General features: G+C 42.0%; 1 long non-coding RNA gene across 1 annotated transcript in view; it reads left to right on the plus strand.

Annotated features, from left to right (window-relative positions):
- Nucleotides 1-5,120, plus strand: part of LOC140906060 (uncharacterized) — a 31,104-nt gene extending 25,984 nt beyond the window's left edge. The window contains exon 2 of the long non-coding RNA XR_012157031.1: nt 4,570-5,120. This is a non-coding gene — a long non-coding RNA (uncharacterized lncRNA). The remainder of the gene's footprint in view (nt 1-4,569) is intronic.
- The last annotated feature ends 3,927 nt before the right edge of the window (nt 5,121-9,047 follow it).

The following is a 9,047-nucleotide window of genomic DNA, read 5'->3' on the forward strand; positions in this document are numbered from 1 at the left end:
TTTTTTTGAGTTAATCTCATGAGTTAACTGCAATTAATCAACAGCCCTAATTCTGGAATTTCCTAACTTTTGGATGCTTGACTTTGCAACTTTAGCATTATTTTAATGTCATTTGTGTGTGTGTAATCTCTATATAAATTGAACCCAAATGAATATGTCTGGAACCTTGTCTGTAAATCCCTTTGAATCTGAGTTTGTTGATGCGTTGGATTTGAGTATCAAGAACAGATCTGTTCCTACAGTTTTGTGTCTGGGTCTGGCCTAAATCCTGTTTTGTGACTCTGGTTCAAATGTAGCCAAAGTCTTATGGCAATAGCTCATGAAATCTCATTGTTATGAATTTGAACACAGCTTGGAACCTGGCCTAAACTGGATCTACATGTGAATCAAAACATCACCTCCTCAGCTACCACTATTTAAGAGATCACATATCTGAGTGTTTAGGAGGTGAATATTTATCTATCTTTCCTTAGCTCTTCATTACTGATACCTCAAAATGCTTAGGTTTTATTAACAGTAGCATTCCTTAGACTACTACATCCTGTAGCAGCAACCTTAACGGAGTTAAGTTTTTTTTAATAACTATGTAGGACTAATATAGGGTGTAAGAGGTCCACAGGGTCTCTATAACACAGATCCCATGAGCTCTGCAAGGCTCCTGGTTACCACCAGACTCCACTGCCCTGCAGATGTCATGAACTCCACAAAGTACAAGGGGATCCATTCACAAGGGGGTTGCCACTTTAGGTGCATAAGTCCAACATTTAGGCCCCCGCTGGTATTCACAAAACCACCACTCATCTACCAACCACCAGAAGGCAAACTACTTATACACGCACTACAACCATTATAATTAGATACAATTATTAATAACTGTAATAATTACAACCTATTTTCTTCTTCTAATACAGTCTGCACATGTTTTTAAGGAGATTTAACCATGTGGAAAATCTGGAGTAGTCACAAACCATTTTTTAGCTAGAGGGATACAAAGAAATGTTACACACATGTTAACATTTCAAGGCAGAGCAATTTTGTAATGATCTGAAACTCAAAACACTGTTTGACAAAGTTTATCCAAACATTGCAAAAAATTGTACTTAAGCCTTCAGAGTAAACATACAAAAAAAAAAAAAAAAAAAAGAACAACATACAAAATGTGAAATTCTACTAGATCAGTGATTCTCAAACTTTTCTATATCATGATCCCAAGTTACAACAGAAAATATTTCAGGACCCACTTCCCATTTAGCCAACCATATGGAAAGGCAGGGTGGTCATGATCCCCTGAAACATGTTTGTGACTTTTAGGTTGAGATACCATGGCCTAGATGATGGTAGACCCACCAACTGGAATATCTAATCAGGAGAGACAAAAAGAGAAAGGTTTCAGAGTAACAGCTGTGTTAGTCTGTATTTGCAAAAAGAAAAGGAGTACTTGTGGCACCTTAGAGACTAACCAATTTATTTGAGCATGCTCAAATAAATTGGTTAGTCTCTAAGGTGCCACAAGTACTCCTTTTCTTTTTTTAAAAAGAGAAAGAAAGATCTTATTCAGGATTTATTTATATAGCAGAGGTTGTAAGGATGAATAAGTGATAAGAAAGGAGCAGAAGGATGGACCAGTGGGTAGGGTGTTAATTTCGGATTTGGAAGACCTGGGTTTAACTCTCCATTCTGCCACAGCCTTCTTATGTGATGTTGTGTAGGTCACTTAGTCTCTCTGTACCAGCTCCCCATCTTTAAAATGTGACTAACAACATTCCCTTACCTTACAGGGCTGTTATGCAGGTAAGCACACTAAAGATTATGAAAAAACAATGAGGAGTCCTTGTGGCACCTTAGAGATTAACAGATGTATTTGGGCATAAGCTTTCATCAGCATCTGATGAAATGGGTTTTAGCCCACGAAAGCTTATGCCCAAATAAATTTGTTAGTCTCTAAGGTGCCACAAGGACTCCTTGTTGTTTTTGCTGATACAGACTAACATGGCTACCACTCTAAAGATTATGAGGTGCTCAGATAGGATATTTCCATCTAATTCTTTCAGCTTCTGTCTGTTAAATCCCCAGGAGGGATGGGGCACATGTGGCAGGAATCTGTCTATGTGAGCCTGGATTCAGAGAAAGGAAAAGCCAAGTCAGTGATTAATCATAATCATACCTAACAAGGCTTCTTTTTTATTGCTTTGTAGGCCTGATCCTACATGCAATTCTCAGATAAAATTGTCCATTGAAATCAAATAGTAATTTTGGCTGAGAATGACTAATGGGTTGGGCCAGATCCTCAGCTGGTGCGAATCAGCACCAGTCCATTGAAGTCAATGAAGTTGTGCTGAGGATCTGCCTCTAAATGCTTACACTGTCTGAAAAATATTTTTCAGATCAGCATATTTAGAACAATTTCCCGCATGTAAGAGACAAACCATTATACTGCTGAACTGCCCAATGGAAGCAGTTTTAACTACTATATAGGGGTTTGTTGAAAAAGGGAAAATAATCAGCTATTCTCCTCTCCCTCTATAAGGGCTGGTCTAATGCCCATTAAAGTCATTGGGAGTCTTTCCATTGACTTTGGTTCATGGAGTTAAGCATGGGAAGAGGAGAACAGAGCCCTTTGGCTTTTAATTAAGGTTACCCAACTTGTGAAAAGTAGTTTTTCTCCAAAGTTAGATCTCTTTGCTCCACTATTTCATTTTTACATGTCCCACCCTAGTTCCTGCCTCCTTGCCAGACCAGTACACGTCGCACCAAAATTTCAGCCATTCAATGTAAGGAAACATATTGAATTTAACATGCTTCTCTTGGGAAAAATGCTTTTGCCCTCCATAACTGATGTCTGTTACATATGAAATATGTTCACAAAAAGAAAAGGAGTACTTGTGGCACCTTAGAGACTAACCAATTTATTTGAGCATGAGCTTTCGTGAGCTACAGCTCACTTCATCGGATGCATACCGTGGAAACTGCAGCAGACTTTATATACACACAGAGAATATGAAACAATACCACCTCCCACCCCACTGTCCTGCTGGTAATAGCTTATCTAAAGTGATCATCAAGTTGGGCCATTTCCAGCACAAATCCAGGTTTTCTCACCCTCCACCCCCCCACACAAATTCACTCTCCTGCTGGTGATAGCCCATCCAAAGTGACAACTCTTTACACAATGTGCATGATAATCAAGTTGGGCCATTTCCTGCACAAATCCAGGTTCTCTCACCCCCTCACCCCCCTCCCAAAAACCACACACACAAACTCACTATCCTGCTGGTAATAGCTCATCCAAAGTGACCATTCTCCCTACAATGTGCATGATAATCAAGGTGGGCCATTTCCAGCACAAATCCAGGTTTTCTCACACACCCCCACCCCCATACACACACAAACTCACTCTCCTGCTGGTAATAGCTCATCCAAACTGACCACTCTCCAAGTTTAAATATGTTGTCCAACATAGTCACATCATAGTGGATATGATACTTTTCTAGTCCTTGTTTCATTCTAAAAGGCAGAATAGTTAAATTGTCTTGTTTCTGAGGTTATGAAATGTATCTGATTGGCTGTCCGCTTGGAGAAACAGAGGCCTTGTCTACACCACAGAGTTTTGTCAACAAAAGTCAGCTTTCATTGACAAAATGGTGGAAGCGTACAGACTACAGTGCTCCTTCCAATGATAAAAATCTCCTGCTTTGCTGACAAAATAAAACCACCTTGATGAGAGGCATAGAGTTTTTTGCGGCAAAGTGTCAGTGTAGACACTGCGCTTGGTTATGTCACTGTAAATGGCCTCCAGGAGGTCTCCTGCAATGCTCATCCTGACTGCTCTGGTCAGCAGTTCGAACTCCATTGCCCAGTACCTAGGTATACAGGTATCCACCCCTCCCCATTTAAAGGCCTGGGAATTTTTGAAATTCTACTTCCTGTTTGCTTGGCATGGAGAGCTCACATTGCATCTTCCCATCTGACCATGGTGGCTCCATGCAGCAAACGCTGTCCCACTTGGAGCACACATGAGTTGTTGGATCTGCTGGCACTGTGGGGAGAGGAGACTGTGCAGTCCCAGATCCTCTCCAACCGTAGGATCTTCGATACCTATGGGCAGATTTCTCATGGCATGTTGGATAAGGGATACAAATGGAACATGTTTTGCTGTGCAAAGACAAAGGTGCTGAGGCAGACATACCAGAAAGCAAGGGAATCAAACCATCACTCTGGTGCTGTGCTGAAGACCTGCTGCTTCTATAAGGAGCTAGATGCCCTCGTTGGTGGCGACCTCACCTCCATCACCAAGAGACCCATGGATACTTTGGTGGGGCTGGACACAGCAGACAGCAGAATTAACCCCAAGGACAAAGTCATGGATGAGGAGTTTGAGCAGGAGGACAATGTGGAGTACGCAGGGTCATCCCCCTCCCCGGGGCCAAACTCACCCTGTTCACCCAGATTGTCAAGGGACAATGAGAAACTGATTTGTATTTAAAAAGAAATGCATTTTACTATAATGATTTGATGTTGTGCACGAACTAAAAATCATGCTTCTTTTTATTGATTCTCGTTCTTCTACAGATGTGGCCTTCAGGAGAACCTCCTACACAACAGCAGAGTGCCTCCACCAGATAAGGAAGCAACCAAGGAAGAGTAAGGAGGACATGAGTCAAGAGATGCTCCAATCCTCAGAGGCCAAAAAACAAGAATGCAGGGCATGGAGAGAGACTTTAAAAGAAAATTATAAAATATACAGGCAGGACAGAAAGGAGAGTCAAGAGTGAATTTTAGTGGTTCAGGAGCAGATTATAAAAGTGATGGAAGAGCAAATGGAGATGTTGAAGTCCCTAATCATGCTGCATGCGACATTCATGATGCTTCCCCGCCACCACAGCCGATACAGAACTGCTTTCCATGCCCCCCTGAAACTCCTCCCATATATTCCTTGCAACTTCCTGGCCTGTCTAGGTACCCCATTTATTCCATCCCTTCTGACAGCTTCAAAATGATAGCTGGACATACACACAGCTATAAGAGCCTACATTGATGTTCATTGTTATCTCCCTTCCCACCAAGCCTTTTGTGTGTGTTGTTAATTAGTATTTAATAAAAACAAACTCTCTGAAAGATAATCAATCTTTATTTGTGTCCTACACATGGTGGTTGCTGCTGGAATTAATACACAGCAGCAATCTGATCATTTGCTGAGTACAAATCATGGTCAGGAATCATCAACATTTTCCTGCAAGTTAACAAAGCATGGCAGAGTGCTGTATAGAAAGACACCTTACTGGAACTCATTGTCCAAATGGTGCCTCAAAGCCTTCCTGATTCGAATAGCCCCCCATTATGCCCCTCTAATAGCCCTGGTATCTGGCTGCTCAATATCAGCTGCCAGGTGATCAGCGTCCACATTTTACCTCCGGGAAAACGTTTCACCTTTAGCATCACAACTATTATGTAGTGCACAGCAGGCTGCTATGACCATGGGAATATTTTCCTCATTTAGGTCTAACCTGCCATAAAGGCAGCGCCAGTGCACTTTTAATCTGTCAAAGGTGCATTCCACAGTCATTCTGTACTTGCGCAGCCTATTGTTGAAGTACTCCTTGCTGTTGTCCAGGTTTCCTGTGTAAGGCTTCATCAGCCATGGCTTGGTCTCCCAGAATCACTATGATCATTTCAACATCCCCCACTGGAATCTTCTGGTCTGAAAAGAAAGTCCCTGCTTGCAGCTTTTTGTACAGGCCAGTGTTCCTGAAGATGCATGCATCATGCACCTTCCCTGATCACCCTGTGTTGATATCAATGAAATGCCCATGGTGAACCACAAGTGCCTGCATACTATAGAGAAGTACCACTTTCTATTAATATACTCCCATGCAAGATGGTCTGGGCTAAAATTGAGATATGTGTACTATCTATTGCCCCGCCACAGTTAGGGAATCACATTGCCACAAAGCCATCCACTATTTCCCACACATTGCCCAGAATCACTGTCCTTTGTAGCAGGAAGCAATTAATGGCCCTGCACACTTGCATTAATGCAGTACCAACTTCCCAACTCCAAACTGATTTGCGACCGACCAGTAGAATTGTAGTCTTGCCAGCTTCCACACAGTGATTGCCGCACACTTGTTCACTGAGAGGGCAGCTCTTGTTTTGGTGTCCTTGTGCCACAGGGCTGGAGTGAGCTCCACCCACAGTTCCAGGAAGGTGGCTTTCCACATCAGAAAATTCTGCAGCCACTGCTCATCATCCCAGACTTACATAATGATGCAATCCCACCACTCTGTGCTTGTTTCCTGAGCCCAAAAGCAATGGTGCACCATGTTTAGCTGCTCTGTGAATGCCAAAAGTAATCTGTGTTGTTTCTTTCCCTGGCACACAGCAGGTCAGACAATTCTTAGTCCTGTACAGATTGGGAGCTTATGATATACTGCATGGCCATCCGCGATGTGTTCATAACAGTGACCACAACATTAGAGAGCAGTGAGAAGCAGAATTTCATTTTGTGACATTTCACGTCTTTTGAGTACACAGAACGACAAGCAGCACTTGTTCATAGGAACAAGCCGATTCAGCTCTGCTCACCGGATTCCTTTCCAAGTGGCACGTTTATTGAGTCCTGGTTTGGGGTGTCCTTCTCAAAGCCTGTTATATCTCAGGTGGTGCACCCTTTTGTGGGGTCTTGTTAAACACACAGGATCAGACAAGAGCTGTATTAAGTGTGGTATGAGAACCTAAAAGCAGTGTTCAGGGGAGGGGATGCCAAACCCTTCACTCAGCAGTAACACAAAAGGGGGCAAATGTAAAGCAGAAAATGGGGAAGAGAAAGGTCATCCAAAGGAAGTACCTTGGGACAAAGAAAGATGATCCTGGTGAAAAGCTTATCCTTTTCTAAAAAATAAAAAAATCATCTGTGATTGTGTAACCCACTGTTCAGTGTGTTACATATTTCCCTTTGTGACTGATCCGGAGAGGATCTGGGTTTGTTATAGCTACCAGCAAAAGCCATGTAACCCTTTAGCTCAAGCTGTAGAGGCTTAATATGCTCTTAACAGTGGAGGTCCAGGTTCATTTCTTAATGATGACCAAGCTAGCAGTATTGATAACTGTATGCCACAAGGATACAGAATGTAGGTTATTATCAGGGTTATCCTAGCACTCACCTCTCCTTGTTATTTTATCCCAACAGATGAGATCAGGAGATGCTCTCACAGATAATCCCTAGATTTTCATATGTTGGATCTGGAGGCAGGGTCTTCTCACTGGAGGACACACAAATCCAGAATTTGCTTCTCTCATTGATCTCACAGGGCCTGAGCATGTTGTTTTTCACGGCAAGCCTTATCTAGTCACTCAGGAGTATGCTGAGGGGTGGTTTATCCCTGTGGAGAGGTAGGGCTGAATTTCTTTTACTGGAGGGTTGGTTGAGTTCTGGTCAATTGACTTATGTCAGTTTTGCAGTGTTTTAGTTTAGTGTGTGGTTGCAGGATTTATTGTGGCTAGAAAATGGGATAGGCACATTCTATACATTATATGGTATTCAGTCCTTAGTTTTCTGCACTGGCAGATCAGGCTTTGAGTGGCATTACTCTTTTAGTGCATTTCTATCTATCTATAATAACATGATCCTGTTCACCCCCTTCATTGGTCCCAGCAAGGTTTTCTATTTACATATATTTTGCTTCTCAAGTGTTCTTTATTTTGGCTTTAAGGTAACAAATGAGATTCCTAGGGCCTCATTCTCCTCTCATTCACGCTGGCTTCCACTTGTGTTATTCTACTGGCTCCTGATTCACACACTCATGTAAATGAGTGAAGAATCATTTCATTACCTGCAATAACACGGACCAGTTTAGTAAGACCATTGGCAGAGAACCAATCCTTATTCTGCTGAAACCACAAGGCTCCAAAAGCTGACTTTAAAGGGCATCACTGGAGCAGAGAGGTCTGTACAAGAATCACAAGGGAACTATATCACATATGGAAGATCATATAAATTATGACCACGTTTCTTAATCAAGCAATAATCTTTAGGAATATTCAAGTCATATTCTTCAAATAATGCTCTTTACAGTTAGTAAGGGACTACATGATAACACTGTTAGCTATTTCTCCTGTCAGATAACATCTGATGGCCAAAACACATTTGACAGACATATACGGACTTCCTTTTGGGTGAACTACAAAGAAACATATAGGTCAGTTTGATCCAGCCTTTCATCACAACTTTGAAAATATAAGTTTTTACAATGGAATAGCATCTTTGCAGTACCTAGACTGTCAAAAACCACAATTTTAGTAATTGTTTATGCATTAGGGAAACCTCAACCTAAATCTGAAACCATGTGAGTGTGAAAAGAGCAACAGCTGACATTTCAGAGTAACCATTATGATCAAGCTGGAGATATGAGTCATCATGATCTGTCTGACAACAAGGAGGGGGAACCCCCCCGCAAAAACAACAACCCCCAACCAAGGTTGAAGAGGCATGGGCAGATTTCAAATGTCATTTCAGATGCCAGCCCAAGTGCATTACCAAGCAAGGAGACTTTCATCCCGCATGTAGGGAAGCAGCTCCCAACTGGTTACAACTTTGAAGAAGCCCAAATGCACATGTGGTTCCATTAGAGGTCACTTGTGCTTCAGACAGCCAAAATAGGGGGGGAGGGATCCAGTGGGAAAAAGAGGTTAGCCCTTGAAGAGCTTCAGAATTTTGATAATTTTTATCGTTTTTGAAAAAATATCACCCAGTGCTTTCTGGCATGCCACCTCCACAGATATGTACACCAGTTAGATCGCAGCTTTTCATGAATTGTGGAGGTCAGCATACTTCCTTCTGATCTGAAGATAACAAGAGCTGGATGATTTCTCTGTGTCTTAGATCCATAGATTTCAAGGCTAGAAGGGACCAATGTGAACTTCTAGTCTGACCTCCTGTATAACACAGGCCATAGAATGAATGTCCCCAAAATAATTCCTAGTGCAGCACTACGTGTGAGTTTAACGCCAATCTTCTAGACTTTAAATTACTGCCTAATTTCCTTCTCATG

The sequence above is a fragment of the Lepidochelys kempii genome, chromosome 2, assembly GCF_965140265.1.
Source record: "Lepidochelys kempii isolate rLepKem1 chromosome 2, rLepKem1.hap2, whole genome shotgun sequence".
NCBI classification, from domain to species: Eukaryota; Metazoa; Chordata; order Testudines; family Cheloniidae; genus Lepidochelys; species Lepidochelys kempii.